The 16644-nt window shown below is 46.3% G+C and overlaps 1 long non-coding RNA gene across 4 annotated transcripts in view; it reads right to left on the bottom strand.

Annotated features, from left to right (window-relative positions):
- The window catches only part of LOC124086731 (uncharacterized), a 31175-nt gene that overhangs the window by 6303 nt on the left and 8228 nt on the right, over positions 1-16644 (bottom strand). Inside the window, exons 4-8 of one of the 4 annotated variants that reach the window (XR_009225899.1) lie at positions 11421-11670; positions 11127-11252; positions 10343-10409; positions 10153-10255; positions 9743-10025 (exon numbers count right to left, since the gene is read on the bottom strand). This is a non-coding gene — a long non-coding RNA (uncharacterized LOC124086731). Of the gene's footprint in view, positions 1-1094; positions 1320-9742; positions 10410-11126; positions 11253-11420; positions 11671-16644 lie in introns of those variants that run through there. The other 3 variants (XR_009225898.1, XR_006849899.2, XR_009225897.1) reach the window with 3 other exon arrangements.

The raw sequence follows: 16644 nt of genomic DNA, 5'->3' as shown, positions 1-16644 counted from the left end.
CCTGTTTAGGGGAAAATTTACCTTCTCCTCTGCTTTAGGCCTTTGTTAATCATTTTAATAATCATTATTATTCAATCAATACATGTGAAATTTAGAAAATAAGTAAAAATAATACTTTTCCATCTGGGCGCAGTGTTGTAATTACAGTGCCTGTAATCCCAGAGGCTTGGGAGGCTGAGGCAGGAGGATCACGAGTTCAAAACCAGCCTCAGCAACTTAGTGAGGCGCTAAGCAACTCGGTGAGACCTTGTCTCTAAGTAAAATACAAAATAGGGCTGGAGATGTGGCTCAGTGTTCGAGTGCCCCGACTGAGTTCAATCCCTGGTATCCAAAATAATAATAATAATAATAATAATAATAATAATAATACTTTTCCAGCCACTCGGAGATTGGGTTGGATATAATCTTCCAGAATTTTCCATGGGTAAACAGGTGTGAGGTCACAACACACATACAGATATTTTTCTCTCAACATTTATTTTGAAAATTTTCAAACCTACCATAAATGGGAAAAATTATATAATGAGCATCTATAAATAAATCAATAAATCACCTGGATTTATGAATTGGTACATTTGTTTTGTCTGTCTGCCTGTCTCTGTTCCCAAGAGGTACATAGATTTCTGTATTTTCATGTCTAGATATAGGCTCAATATATCTATATGAAGATATAAAGATCCCTATATAAACAGATCTATATAGACAGATACAGCAACAGCCATGTAGAGAAATACATTAACCAGGACGTCACCTATACACACGATTACCACATTCAAGAAATGTAACACTGGTACAACGTTATTAACATTAATATAGCCCATATTCAAAGTTCCCCAATTGCCCAATACTGGCCTTTTCAGTTGGCTTCAAACGTTGAGTTCTCTGGAAGTTCACACAGAAGTGAAGTTTGGGGTGCAAAATGTTGATCAGTACATATGCATGTGAAAGGAAGGAGGAATGGACAGAGGAAGGAGCGGAACTGCCACACCAGCCTGACAAAGCCTCAGTTTGCCCAATGGGGAGCAAGAATTGCCCAGCAGATTGTACTACACAAGAGCCAGACCGCACTTGATAGCCCCTCCTGGGTCAGTTACCTGGAGCAGGCTTCTCTCTGCCTAAAGCAGATCCTGAAGAGCCAACAGCTGGAGGCTGCCCGCCAGCCACATTCTCCCCACTGGGCAGCAGCAGGTCTTGAGGGGAGACATGGGTGGGACACTTCCATACTTCCTGGATCCAATCAGGGGTCACTTGTTGCATTACATTGTCATGTCTCTCCAGTCTTCTTTAAATGATAGCATTTCTGGCTTCATCTGTTTTGGCTGTTATAACAAAATAGCATAAACTCGATGTCTTATAAACAACAAAAATTTGGTTCACCAGCACATTTGGTGTCTGGTGAGAGTCTGCTGTCCTTCCTAGATGGCTCTTTCCATCGTAGCCTTATGTGGCAGAAGGGATGAGGAATCCCACTGGGACCTCTTACAAGGCCACAAATCCCATTTATAAGGACTCCACTCTCATGACCTAATCACCTTCCAAACTCCACACTTCCAAATATGCTCACAGTGGGGTATGTTTCAGCATATAAGATTGGGGGCAGGGGAGATAAACATTCCCTCTATAGCAACTCCTTCTGCCTTTTTTTATCCTTATAATACTAATATTTTTGAATGGGCCAATCAATTGTTTGGGAGAATGTCCTTCAACTTAGGTTTGTCTGATTATTTTCCAACCTACTCCATTCAGTTAAGTTTCCCTTCCATGTAAAATACCTAAATGACAATCAGATTTTCCTGATTACAGCCACTTTGTGGAGGCCAGTGTCTGATCTAGTACCACAGATTGCAACTGGTAGATACATTCCTTAAATGTCTTTTAATCTAGTATGTTATTCCTCTTATGTGATAAATTTGGTGGAGAGACTGGGCACTATCTCTGTATCCCATCTTCTGTTTGCTTTGACTGTTGTCATCCAAGACTGGGCCCTCTACTCGATGAATTCAAGTTGAACACTTTGTCTAGAATACAAAGAGGCAGTAGTGCATTCTCTGTGAAACGCATTATCTGACCCAGGTACACTGTAAACCTTGAGACAGGAGTCTATTACTGGGTTTCAAATGTTCCCTGCTCCCTGTTTCACAGCTCACTAGTTTAATAAAAGGCAATGTGCCTACTCATAGCCCTGTGTCCCCCAACAGGAGAGGACACTCAGGTGGAATGAGAGGTAGAGGACAATAAGGAAAGCCACAGAAACCTGTGTTCTCATCCTGACTCTGTCCTTGCCTCTCTGGGTATCCTTTAAATAAGCCCTTGATCTCTCTTCTTGAACCTAAAACACAAATAGAACTTTTTTTGTCCTGCCGAGTTTGGGAGCAGTGAACAGGATCCCATAGAGTGTAGATGTAGAAGTACATGACAAACTGGAACACACAAGGTGTGAGGGATGCTTCATACCAGGAGTGCAGGGTGGGGTTAGCTCATCCCCATCCTGTGATGGTGGTGATGGTGGGAACTGGGTTGGTCATGGAGGATTACCAGCCTACAACAGCCAGACCAGAGGGCACATAAGCCACACCTACATCCCCATCCCTGATGTTTGTGATTTTCACTCTGCCAAGAGATGGGCATTCCATTCAGTCCTCCCAGCAATGCTGGAATGTAGTAAGCCAAGTCTCAGAAAAGGACATACAAGTGTGTTTCAGGGACACCTGCCCAAGTAGACCTCCCTTCAGCAGCAGACATGAGATCAAAAGGCAGGATTCCCCAGGACTGAGCTCCAGGAATCTGAGCTGGAAACTGTCATCAGCAGAGTAGCCTGGGTTTGAGGTCACACCAGGCCACTTTGGATTGAATGGGAATCCTCAGGATCAGAAGAAGCAACTGACCCATGCCAAGTATCCCACACAGACCGGAAGCAACCACTGCTCACCTGGTCTGCCTCAGGGAAGGAGGCCCAGAAAGAAACACAGCCAGAGTCCCTCCAGGCAAGTGACAGCTTATATCTAGACTGGGAACAAAATGACACAGAGAAAGGAGCAGCATCAAGCCTTGGAACCCAGGAAAAAGTTCATTCCTCACTCTGCCCAGAGTTTCAGGGATTGGTGAGGATTGAAGGGAAGTTACTGGTATCACCAACCAGGCCTTCCGGTGGTGAAATAGCATGAACAGGCTTCTAGAGGATACAAACTGGTGGCCCCCGTGGCCTGGTCAAACCTGTTTCTCTCAGCCATTTTAATAGTGTGGCTGCTTTCGTGTGGGCCTTCTCTAGTATGCTGAAGGTCAGTTTCACTATCTGCCACAGCTCCAGGAGGAAGTATTATTGCAGAGGTGGGCAACCTAAAAATGACATGGTTGTTGTGACCAGCTCCCATTTTAACTTCTGCCTTTCAGGTCAGCAGGAGTCATGGCCCCACTGGGAGAACTGAAACTCTGATCCCCAGTCAGGAGCTGCCTGCTCAGCATCTGTGCCTCTCAGCTGTACTGCTAATGTTTCAATCCCAGATTGACACATTCTTGAGGTTCTAGGCAAATTCCTTTGAGAAAGAGGGCATATTACCTCACTAGTAGCCAATGCTAGTTGATTAATCAAATATCAGAAAAGAGAAAGGAGTATGAGGGTATGGCTCAGTGGTAGAGCACTTGCCTGGTGAGCAGGAGGTCCTCGGTTTGATGCCCGGCACAGGAAGAGGGAGGGAGAGAGAGAGAGAGAGAAGGAAAGAAGGAAAGAAGGAAATTGGCCTCTATTCAAGCCTGCTCTGAGCCAGGCACAGTGGTACACACTTGTAATCCCAGAGACTTGGGAGGCTGAGGCAGGAAGATCTCAAGTTCAAGGCCAGCCTGGACAAAATTCGCAGGACCCTCAGCAACTTAGCGAGATCCTGTCTCAAGATTCACAATACTGGTGGTGTAGTTCATTGGTAAATGTCCCAGTTCAATCCCCAGTACCAAAAGAAAAAAGAGAATCTACTCTGAGCTGAGTTACTGGATATATGATCCTGTTTAAATGCCCCAACATCTTTGTAGGGTAGATGGCATCCCATTGTACTGAATGGAAAACCAAGATTATTTAGTTTCCCTTGAGTTGCCCAGACAGTAAAACAATAGCTGGTTTTTCAACTCAGACCTGAATGTGAAGCTGTGTCCTCTACCCACACTGGCTCACCTGGTACAGGACTAGACACAGCCTCTGCCCTTACCCAGTTCCAGTCTGAAAAAGAGTTAGCATATGCACATGTGCACACTCCTGCCTCTTTTCTCTTCCCAAACTCAAATTGCTTTTCAAAGAGTTGCAGCTACTATTAGCAGGATGTGAGATGCTTTTAGGTGAAATGTTAAAATGAACTATTTTTTTCAGTGTGTGTGTGTGTGTGTGTGTGTCATAAAAATAGAGTTAGTTCAGGCTCCACACTTACAATTCCAGCAGCTCAAGAGGTTGAGGCAGGAAGATTGCAAGTTCAAAGCCAGCCTCAGGAACTTAGTGAAGCCCTAAGCAATTTAGTGAGACCCTGTCTCTAAATAAAATATTGAAAAAAAAAAAAGGCTGGGGCACAGTTGTTAAGTGCTCCTGGGTTCAATCTCCAGTACCAAAAAAATGAGCTAGTTCATAAAATATATGGTTTCATAGATATAAGAGATGATTATTTTAGTCTTTGTCCCCTGCTCCTGGCATAGAGCTCCTAAAACTTCATAATTTCCTGAGCAATAGGATATATCTTTTGTTATAATATTTGATCTTTGACCCTCAGATTTCCTGACACAGAACTTCTAATCCCTTGGAATTTCCTGAGTAATAGGACTGTCTTTTGTTCCAACAAGGAACAAAACTCTCGATGTCATGATGGATTCCTGAACGGCAGCTGGTCAGAAGAACTACACCATGGTTAGAAGCTTAGAACCTTTGGCCCTATACCCAGTCCCCTGGGAAGAGGGACAGGAGATTGAGTCAATACTGACCACGGTTACATGATGAAGCTTCCATAAAAATTCCTAGTGGATTTGGAGAGTTTCACACTTGGTGAACACATGTATATACCAGAAAGGTGGCACACCTCAGCTCCATGGGACCAGAAGCCCCAGCATTCAAGATCCTTCCAGATCTCACCCTATGTACCTCTTCATGTGGTTATTCAGCTATATCCTTTATACCAGTTAAGCCAGTGTGCATAAGCAAGTAAGAATTCTGTGAGCTATTCCAACAAATTATGGAACCTGAGGACTGGGTTATGGGAGCCTCCAGTTTATAGTCAGAAGGGTGGGTAGGAGAAAGAAGTTGTAAGAAACCTGATGACCCTTCCCTTGTAATCAGCATCTAAAACGGGGACCAATCTTGTGGGCATGAGCCCTTAACTTTGGTGTCTGCACTAAATCCAGATAGTGTCAGAACTAAATTGAGTTATAGGACATCCAGCTGTAGGACACCCAAGCAAAGAATTGAAGAATTGCTTGATATAAGAAAAAACAAAAACAAAAAACCCACATATCTGGAGTCCAGAAGTTTTGCCAGAGTAGCAGAAAAATGAAGTTTTTCATCTACACAGACATTCTGTCAATGAGGCCGCAGGAAGTGGCCATGTGAGTAAAGGCCAGGAGACAGGAAATGACTCTGTAAAGGAGCTGGGCCACCCTGGTCCTTCTGGGCATGAGCCCACTCCATGTCTCTGGGCACCTACTGCCACCCTTCATGTCCCTTCCGGTACTGCTGAAAACAAGACCTCCCACTGGCCTTTCTCAAGCCCAAGGCACTTCTGCCTCACTTTTGGCCAAAACTGGTGACCTCACCATGTTTCAGGTCAAGGTCCAGCAAGGAGGGTCCAGCAAGAAGGCCAGGGTCCCTCAGGTACCTAGTCAGACACAGCACAGAAGCCAAGGGTGAGTGAGGGCATTGTAGGAGCCAGTCCTTCTTTTACTCTGTTCAGTAAAATGCAGGCTTTAAGAAGTCACCAAGCGCCGGGCCCAGTGGCACATGCCTGTAATCCCAGAGGCTCAGGAGGCTGAGGCAGGAGGATCGAGAGTTCAAAGCCAGCCTCAGCAAAAGCGAGGCACTAAGCAATTCAGTGAGACCCTGTCTCTAAATAAAATACAAAATTGGGCTGGAGGGGCTGGGGTTGTGGCTCAGAGGAACAACGCTTACCTAGCATGCATGAGGCACTGGGTTTGAACCTTAGCACCACATAAAAATAAAATGAAGGTACTGTGTCCACCTACAACTAAAAATTAAATGTTAAAAAAATGGGCTGGGGATGTGGCTCAGTGTTTGAGTGCCCCTGGGTTCAATTCCCAGTACCTCCCAACAGAAAAAGAAGTCACCAAAGTGGGTGCAATGGCTCACACCTGTAATTCCAGAGGCTTGGGAGGCTGAAGTAGAAGGATTGCAAGTTTGAAGCCAGCTTGGACAACTTAGCAAGACTGAATCAAAATAAAAATTTTTAAAGGGATGGGGATGTAACTCAGTACTAGAATGCATGCCTAGCATGTGTGGGGCCCTGAGTTCAATCTCTAGCACCACAGTTGGGGGGAAAGTCACTAAGAACCCTTTACGCTCAGTCCTGGGAAACCCATTCAGCACACACACACACACACAAGCCCCCACTATCATTACCTTCTCATAAGCCACAATACAATACAATTAGGGCAACATTCCGAGAATTAAACACTCATTAGAAAGGAAAATAGCTATAAGTGATTGAGAGCAATTTTCTTGACAAGAACTCATTAGGAGGCAAAGATTTCAGTTAATTAAATAGAAGAAAGTGGAGCCTTCTCTGGATTGGAGCATCACTGCTCAAGCCAGACCCAGTGCCCCATAGTGAGATGCCCAAAGCCCTTTGTAGGCACTTCCTTCCTGGGAGGAAGAGCTGTCCTCCCAAGGAGCCTGGCAGGAGCGGGAAGTAAGTATGAAAGACAGAGAGACAGCAAGACAGAGAGGCGCCTCTTAAAGAGTCAGTTCAGAGGAGAGGCTAAGTATTACCAAGAAGAGCTGATGGGGGTGGGGATGGCTCAGCAGTAGAGCACATGCATACCTTTTGCTTGGCCCTGGGTTCATTCTCCAGCATCTGCTCCCCCACCAACAAAGAACACCAATCCTGTTCTAAGCCCTAAACCACAACACTGCAGGGTAGATTTTGGTATTTCCCATCCCCATTTGACAAAGGAATGGAGACTCAGAAGGGATAGTCTTTGCCCTAGGTCTCACCTGGTCGGGGAGAGATTCTTGTTAACATATTGGAAGGTTCATGCTCACTTCTGCTGGAGCTGCACCATTAGGAAGCCCATTCCTTTATCTTAACGCATCCTAAACAACCTACTAAAATGTTAACATTAACCCCATTTTCATCCCTTATGACCTCCATGCTGAGTGTTAGGTGGATTAAGGATATGAAAGCAAGAAGAACCCATAGTATTCAGAAGACACCACAAAATCCTGGGACCTCACATTACCCAGGGAGAATAGCTGAGAATGAGTAATACCAGGGAGGACACCCAAAGGGAAAGGGAGCCAAAGGACCCTGAAACCTGGGATAGCACAGCTGCGGCTCTCAATGACATCACCCAGAGTTGCCGGAGCCCTTCCCCACCAGCTCCAGTCATGGCTCCCTTTGGACATCTGTATCCTTGCAAGAAAATAATATGGAAGAGACCTCTACAAGTATAGTGTACAAAAAGTATAGAGATCGGCTCGCTCTCAAAGCTTAGGAAAGGGGAAACCAGCAGCAGGGTGGACCATACCTTCCAAAGCAGGGTCCAGAGTAAATGGGGCCCCGTCTCCATTAATTAGAAGAAGAAATGCTTGAGCTAAAAGTTCTGGGGTAAGGCACGGTCACATTGGAGGTTAGGGGACTGCCTTTAATCCCCACTTCTCAATGTACAAATCACTGGAATCCCTAATTGACTCTTTGTCATCTGTGCCCACCATGGACCCATTTTAAACCAGGCCTGCCACCTCACTGGCCAGCAGGGAGGAGGTGCTGGTCAGGCACACAAATCTCTGGTCTGCCTGGCAGTTATCATTCTCACTGGTGATGGATCAGTGGATGAATCATGCTGCCTCGGTCTCAGAGGATTTGGAGATGTGAGTCAGCTTCCCCAAGTCCTGTGTGCTATGAGATGCTGACCAGGTGGATCTCCTGAAGGTTGGAACAGGACTGCAGTGACTCAGTCCACCTAGGGCAGAGCCCTTATGAATCAGCCTCCTCCCTCAGGGTTTGCGTGCGCTTTCCACTTAGAAACTTCTACCCAAAGTAGGTGCTTCGTGTTGGATAGAGGATGAGTGGACAGATGGATAGACAGATGAACAGAAGTAAGACTGCAGAGTCTAATCTCCTGACTTCTAGAGCTGAAACTCACCCACCACACTGGACCATCTTTTTGGCTATATCTTCATCTTTTGTTTCCCTGTTAAGGGGGGCTCATGGCCAATACCCCCAGGCCTGCTCACCAAGTTCTTGCTGACCATCTGAACTGGACTCCCAGATGAAAGCCATCTTCCACAGTCAAGCTGTTCTGGTGACACGAGGAGATGGGAATGTTTTAGGAGTTTTTTGTTTGTCTTAATGAACCGTGTAAAGAAATCTCCACCAGGCTCTGGGCATTGGCCAATCACTTGTCACTAAGGATGAGCACACAGCCTATAAGCAATTCCTACTCACAGTGGTTCTCAGTGTGTCTTGATGAGATACCTTGTTCAGGGCATCCCAGGACCAAGTGGCAGAAGATCAAACTGTGTTCACTTTTGTGCTGTATCCAGGGGCCTTCCCATATGATGTCCCAGACCCTTCCTTCTGACCCCTCATTGGTCCTGAGACTGCTCTAGTAATAGAAGGAACTGGAGCTTTGGAATTCAGAGGCCAGGATTCATGTCCAGACCAGGCTTACCAGGTACAGTTGGTTGCCTTCTGTCCCCAAATATCTAGCAAAAGGGGTTCAGCCTTCAGCTGTGCAATGTGCAGGACTGGGTCCATGAAGGTACCATATGGGTTATCAGGGGCCCGGTCAAGGTCCTGCCATTACTCATCCACATGTGCTTGGGAAAGTCATGGTCTCTTCTCCAAGACTTGGTTTTCTTACCTGTAGAAAGGAAGTAATGTGATGTTTGTTCTATTTACCTTGCAGGTGTATGTTGGGGTCAACAATTGTAGGACCCAGCAGTACTTTGTGGACACAGGATAGTAGTACCCCATTGACTCACTTGGGGACAATACATTTGACCTCCTAGCATGCCAGGGCCACCATCCTGCTCTCTTCTGGGACCTGGTGATGCTTTGGAATTCCTTCCCAGCTGTATTTCTTCTTCCCTTGTCCTTTTATTTCTCCTTTAAGACCTCTTTCCTGAATGCTATTAAATTTTCCTTATTGATTTTTAAGTTATTGTAAAGGTAATCAATTATTCTGGTTTAAAAAAAAAATCAAAGAGATCTTTGAGGCAGAAAATGAGAGAGAGAGGTTCACTTTCCTGAAGCAGCCACATCCTTTGGATGGTAGCATAACCTTCAGCCCTGCATTCTGGAGTCTGGCTCTTTGTTCTTTCCAAGAAACCTGTGATGACAAGACATCTGGAGGTCCACCCCATTCTATTCATGAATATTAACTTGCACGCACACCCTTTAGGGAGCAATGTAAACTTGACTGGAATGTTTGTAGGTCAGGAGGGAGATCCCACCACACACCCCTCAGCAAATAACACCCACCATTGGGCAGCATGATCTCTTCCCCACCCACATCCCACCTCCAAAGGATTGGTTCTAGGGTGGCAGAGGCTCCTGGAGCCTGCGCCTTTGAGAAGGAAGGCGCTGACTAGGGAGGGTTGTCAGCTTTTCCTGAAATGTCAATAAATCATAAGTTTCTGCCTGAATTACTTAAAAAACTAGGACACTCAGAAATACATTACCTCCTGCCCAGCACCATTCCCTTCCCATGGCAGCTGCCAAACATGAAGCGCAGGACTCGGGCATCCTCCATACAACAGCAAGCCCTTGGCCGTGGGGGTGGGCACGTGGCAGGATGTGGAGTTGGAATGAGTGTTCCTGGGTCTTTCGAGGAGGTAAACCAGTGGTTGGTGAGGGGAAGGCTGACTTCTGGTCCCAGCCACATCCTAATGTACAAAGTGACCTCGGGCAAATCACTTCCTGTCTTTACCTGTCCCCCATCTTTGCTAACCTGTATTTACTGAATCCACTGAGCTTGGCACTTCACTTGTAATGTCCTGGTGATCATGCTGTAAGGCAGCTCCCTCCATCTTCTCTGTTATGGTCTTAGAATCCTGGGGTGTGCAGAGGTTAAGAGCACACCAAAGGTCACAGCTGAGGCCTGGGCCTGGGCAGTCTAGCTCCAGCCCCTGCATACTCACCACCATGCCAGGGGCACCGACTGCACTCTCCAGAGGCTGGACTGGGGATCTCTGGCACAGTGAGAGCCTTGGGAGATGGAAAGAGGTGGAGGTCCTGAAAGTGAATCCTGACCACTCAGGAGGGGGGCCAGAGAGTAGGAAGAAGGCAGGGGCCTCTCATGCTAACTCATAAGATGAGCTAGTGACAGCTGCAGGGGCGTTCAGAGTCCAGTCACAGGTGAGGGCCCAGGACAAAGACCAGGGAGCCCAAGGACACCTTCACCTTCCTGACTCTTCCAACCTCAGGTAGCCTCCTCTCCTTCAAAACCACAAAGCCCCAAATGTCATTTCTGCCAGCCCTGCCCAGAGAAAAAGGGTGACATGAGTGAGCCTTGTGTCACACTAGTGCAGTGACTTGGGGGTTTAGCTGAGGACTTGGCCTCAGCACCATCTGCTCCTCACTGGGACCCTTTGCAGGGCATAGGACCAACAGTCACCATAGCCAGGGGGACACCAAGAACTAGAATACTGATCCAGCTGTCCCTGTGCCCTCAGACATGCCTGAGTGACCAGGAGACCCATGGCAGAGAGGGAAAAAGACTCCAGTCCCTGCTATACCACACACTTCCTAGGGGAACCCATCCAAAGTCCAAGCTTAGGGCTCACAGTTCCAAGTAACAGAAACCCAAATCCAACTGACTCAAAAAGGGGGAGGGGGAATGTTAAAGGATTCTGGAACTTTTCATCACCCATGTGCTCAGGAGAAGATAAAATGAAGACTGAAATACCATAGGATGCTACTCACCCCTCTGCCCTGTCTCAGCATCTGTCTTTCATGTTGCAGCCTGACTTCCTCCACATGGGAAAAACAGGGCGGCCATGGTACCAGCCATCATCAGAGCAATACTGCTTCCCTTGCCTTAGATCCAGCCTGATGAAAACAAAATAGAGGTTTTCATTGGCCAAACTGGGGTCAGTAGCCCCTTCCCAGTTCAATCAATTTCAGCAAGGGGGAAGAGTCATAGGACATGTCATGTGAGAAAGGGATAGCTACTAGGGCTATAATGTGTCCATATCATTCTTAGAAAAGGAGACTCACCAGGGACCAGGAAGCCACTCCAGTTGGTTATCTCTCATGCCTCTCTGAGCCTTCGTTCCCTCCACAGTGAAGTAAGATGATATTGACACAGCTGTGAGTTTTTGATGAGACTGTGTATAACATGTCCAGTGGCTGGAAATGTTCCATAAATATTTGCATATTCATTTTTACTTGTTGTTACTATTGTTGTTGCTGCTGTCGGTAGAAGGACTTGCTCAGTCAAAGGAAGACCAAGGTGAACACCAGGAGGCTGTGGGCAGAGCAGAGCCTTGGTCATGGGTGCTGCCTGAGCCCGTGTTCTCAAAAGGCCACTGAGTGCAACCTCATGTGGACATACCCAGGACCTGCAGTGGGGGTGATGGGAGAAGGTGGCCTCCAAGACAGCTCCCTGCCCAGGTCTCAGCCCATCCAAAGGGAGAACAGTCCAGATCCGCTTCCTCTTCTCCAGTCGTGAGGAACAAGCAAGAGAATGTGAACGGAAGGGAAAACTGTAAAGTCTTATTAGCAGTTTATTGTTGTTATTAATTATCATCTCAGAAAACTGCTGGGATTATGAGTCTGTGTTTCCTCACGTTTTCTCTAATGGCTATTACCATGAGGGGAGCCAAGCAGACTTAATTTGCTAATGCCAACAACTTAATTATGCAAAACCAGATCTGCTAATGAATTTCTCCCACTCTGGCTGCTGGTGCTGATTAGTTTTGCAGGTACCTTTATTGGAGGGAGAGGGAGGGCAGGAGCTTGGGTGTTTAGCTGTCACTCCTCTATGCCCAGAAGCCACCCACTCGCACACACACACACAACCTGGACCAGGGCCACCTAAGATATGAATCACCAGCTCTGAGAGGCATCAAGATGGCTGAATAGATTATTTGGTAATTTAAGGTGTTCCCCCCCCCCACTGAGAACAGAATCAAATAGCTTGTCTCAGAAGGCAGAAAAAGGCCACTATTGAATTAAATGGAAGCTACAAATGACTTTTTTCCTCTCTCCTCCTCTCTCTGCTCTATTTCTGATGGCTATTTATAGACCCGAGTCTTCTTGTTGCAAATGAGGGACATTCTCTTCCCCCATCCTCCACTATTCTGCCCCATATCCTTGAGGACGGTGGTCTTTGGAGGATCTCAGGATTAGACTTTGGGCACTGGTAGCCCAGGCCCCTTCTTGGCCCTCCTGTACCCTCTTATCAGCTCCTTCAGTGGGTAGCTGCCCCATCCTTCTCCCCCTATGAGCTTCTCCAAGAGCAGGACCAGTCTGCCTGCTCAGGGCCAGATGGAGGCTGGGGACAGTGAAGGCCCCATACATGTCATAGTATTTCAGTGACAAACTAAGAAACCCCTCTGGCTTAGTGAGGCCAAAGAAGACAATTTACCAGAAGAATCCAAACACAGATGAAAAGGAAGGGGAAATAAACTTTCACAGCCTTGGGGAGGGCAAGATTCAGGACGGTCTGGGGATCTGGGGATGCTGTACTTTTAGGGCACAAATATTTTCCAGGTGTTTTAACAACAAATAGTTCAAATCCCACTGTACTATACTCACTGGGTGACCTTGAATAAGTTTCTTAACCTCTCTGGGGCTAATTTATCTGTCATAGGATCATAAATCCTTCCACCCCATCTTTCACAGTTTGTTGTGAGTATAATCCAGATGCCAGCTGCAGTCCTGCTGTTCTTTGAAATCTAAATGAAATTGGCTGGGACCCCAGATCGCTTGTCAATGGAAATCCAATATCCTCCCCCAAGATTTCTGTGAATACTTGGGGATGGTTGCACTCAGGGGCACCTCTTGTCCTGTGGGCATCTCCAGCTCATTGGTATTATTGCAGAAGGAAACCTAAACAAACTCTCTAGCTTCATTTACTCTTTGTTGACTTCAAAAAAAAAAAAAATCACTTGGGAGGCTGAGACAGGAGGATCACAAGTTCAAGGTCAGCCTGGGTGACTTAGCAAGACCCTGTCTGAAAATAAAAAGTAAATTTAAAAAGGGGTGGGGATGTAGCTCCGTGGTATAGTGCTTGTCTAGCCTGTGCAAGGCTCTGAGTTCAGTCCCCAGTACTGTGCACATATAGAAACAAAATCACTAGTTTGGGAAGTCACAAACTGGGTCTTGCATTATTAGTCTCCCCTTAGCCCCACTATAGATAACTTCTCCAAATGAAGGCAACTCACGGGTTAAAACTTTACTTCTGTGAGCAGCTGCATTTCCCTATCTTTCCCAGCATAAAGTTGCTATTCTGTTATCTTTCCCTTTTCTCTGGTGAAAGATGCTTTTTTGTATCCTAATGGCTAATGGCTGAGTTAGCTATTCCTGGAAAAGGAATTAAAATGACATGAGTTATAAGACTTTCCAATCAGGAAATTTTCTTTAGATTTAAGATCCCAGGACTTCCAGTGGTCTGCAGATGACTGCAGTCCAGGCATTAGAAAACCAGATCACCCGAAACTTGTGACTACTCGAAACCTATGATGTCCATTGTGAGATATGCCTCCCCACCGCTCCCTTTGGAAGCCTTGCACCTACAAGCCCTAAGTGAGGTGGTCTTTGTTGGTAAGAACTTCCATCTTCTTTGATTTGCTAGCTTTCTAAATAAATCCTGGTCCTTGTCCCAACAATGTGTCCTCAAGTCCTTGGCCTTCTCAAGTGGCAAGCCATGAACTCGGGTTCATGGTCACAGCAGCCCACATCCATGGCTGTTTTGTTGTCTCTGCAATTCAGCCTCCCTCCTTGATTTCCCCAAAGGAACATTTATGTTGTGATCTGGAACAAGCAAACTTCAGTTCCCCACAAAACGGAGGATTTAATATTTTTGTATGGAATGTGCTTGTGCATTGATGAATGATCATAAGATAGTACCTGTCGGGGTTTTAGCCCCCCCACTTCCCTCCTGACCTGTGGGAGAGAGGGGGAGAGCACGCCCCGACCAGGATGAGCCAAGAAAGGAGAGGGCCGACTGACAGCCCGCACCCAGCCCTTCCTCCTTCACTCCCTGAGGACAATCAGATGTGTCAGGGAGAACAGTCAAAGCAGGAGCTCATTTATTGAGAAAACACACACAGCTAATATAATGTACAGGAGCCAATCAGGGTAAAGGTCAGCAGGGTGGGGAGAGTTCACGTGTACACCCATCCTACAGGCCGTAATGGGAGACAAGAGCTGTCCACGAGGGCAGAAGGGTTCTGAGCCTATCCTAGAGGTGGTCCGATTTTTCCTCACAACCCACGGCAATGACTTCTGGCTAATCGCCAGGCGCCCTCTTAGCCACATGTGGCCCCAGGACTGGGAAGCGGGTAGCAGCCAGCAAGTTAGGTTTCCTCTTTTCTGATGCAACATGCCCCGCATGTTACAACATGCCCTACAACTACCCACTACAGTTATTATATAAAAGTTACTTTCATTGTTAAGAAATTAGCCCTCTGCCATCTTGCCAAAGACTACCTACCCATTTTCTCTCTCCTCTGCACTACCCCGCCTCCACCAAAATCCTCTTGCATTTCTTATGTTGAGCACTGGATGATCCCTTTGCTTCACTGTCACCTTCCAGAATATTACCTTCCACCTGCAAATTGGCCTATCAAGGAACTTCCTAAAGTTGGTGCCTTCTTTAAAAGCATCATCCATTAAAATAATAATTTTCCATACTCAATACATGAAGATCAGTTAAGTATGAAAGTGTTTTGAAAACCACAAAGTACAGCCCACATGTGAAAGGTTATTAAGTCTGTTTCTCTTAGTCACTGGACAAAGCTTCTTGGAATGAGTCTAAGCTCTTTTTGCTTGCATCCATCTCTCTGCCTTGTGAAAAGTATAGGATCTAATGGATTTTCCTGAAACAACCATTTTCAGGCTCCAGAGAAACCTAGCCTCATTATCTTGAATTAAACATATCCATCCCAACCATCCCTTTCCACTTTTAAAAATTCTTATTGGAAAATAATTTACATACAGAGAGACAAATCATGAATTTTTACATCTGTATAACCAGCACTCAGCTCAAGACGACAGAGAAAATGACTAGCTCTAGAAGCCTTCCTTGGGTTTCCTTCCAATCACTGCCCCCAAAGTTGACCTCTACTTGTTCCTGGTCACATGTGTATCAGTGGTAGAGCAGGGATTTGAGCCTGTGCAGCCTGAGCTCTTATCTCCACTGCTTCCCTGTGTTTCTGAGAACATAGGCTAATAATATATCATAGAAAGTGATTGCAATGGAAACCTCCAAAAAATGAAGCCTAAGTTTAAGGGAACAGAATATTTTATAATGAGCAGTAGGCATAGCTGCTCTTTGCTCCAGAAGGAAACAGTATCATGCACTTTTAAGGATATTTGCTGTACAAACATCCTAGGAAAGATCATCTGGAGCAGAGGCAGCCAGTCCCCCTACTCATGAGCTGCATAGAAATATGAGAACCCCATGAAGAAATGTGTCCTAATAGCTGCTCTGGCCTAGCCACCTTCCACACCTGCTTCCTCATCAGCAGCAGAGATGCTGGAGCTGCCCACAGAACCCAAGGACTTGAAAGGTTGGCCTGAAAGGGAGACTATCATGCCATCTGGAGGTGGCCCCTGAGCAGCTGCAAGCCTAATCCATGTCAGGCCCACTGGCCCTGGTGAGGTTGTGGGCTCTGAGGACACCAGCTGCTGGGCTCATGCTTAGACCCCCTGGGCACACCCCCCTTCTCTCCTCTGCCCTCTGCCTCCTGACACCTTCTCTGCCTCTCCTAAACCTTCTCCTCACTTCATTTTATTCTCTCTTCATTATTTTTTCTTTTGTTCTGGCTCTTCCTATATCTCTTCCTCTCTTGATGATTTTATATATGGGGCTGACTACATCACCATGAATGTGATAAAAGAAGGAATTGTCACTTACTCATAAGCTCTAAACCCAGAGATAACCACAGGGAACATTTTGGACTCATTCTCCCAAAGTTTTCTCTACACGTGTCCAAATATACCAACATGCTTACCACCAAATTGAGATTCCACCCAAATGGCTCTCAGACTCTCTAAGCTGCTCCAGAGGAGAAGGCAAGAGGAAGAAGCCTTTCTTCCCTGCCTTCCCCTAGAGAAAGGGAATGACAAGAATCTGGGACCTTTGCTGGCTGCCCAGGGTATTGGTTTTCTGGGACACCAGCTGAACCTGAGTCCCCCTTCCTAGCCCATTCCCAGCAGCAGGCTCAAGTCTAGGGGAAATCTCAACTATGAGGGGTCCTCGGGAATGGAGGCT

This window comes from Marmota monax, unplaced genomic scaffold (assembly GCF_021218885.2).
Source record: "Marmota monax isolate L192 unplaced genomic scaffold, Marmota_monax_Labrador192_F-V1.1 WCK01_AAM20220418_F8-fsc00024, whole genome shotgun sequence".
Lineage (NCBI taxonomy): Eukaryota > Metazoa > Chordata > Mammalia > Rodentia > Sciuridae > Marmota > Marmota monax.
The sequence above is the reverse complement of the archived record's forward strand: the minus strand, read 5'-3'. Positions and strand labels throughout refer to the sequence as shown.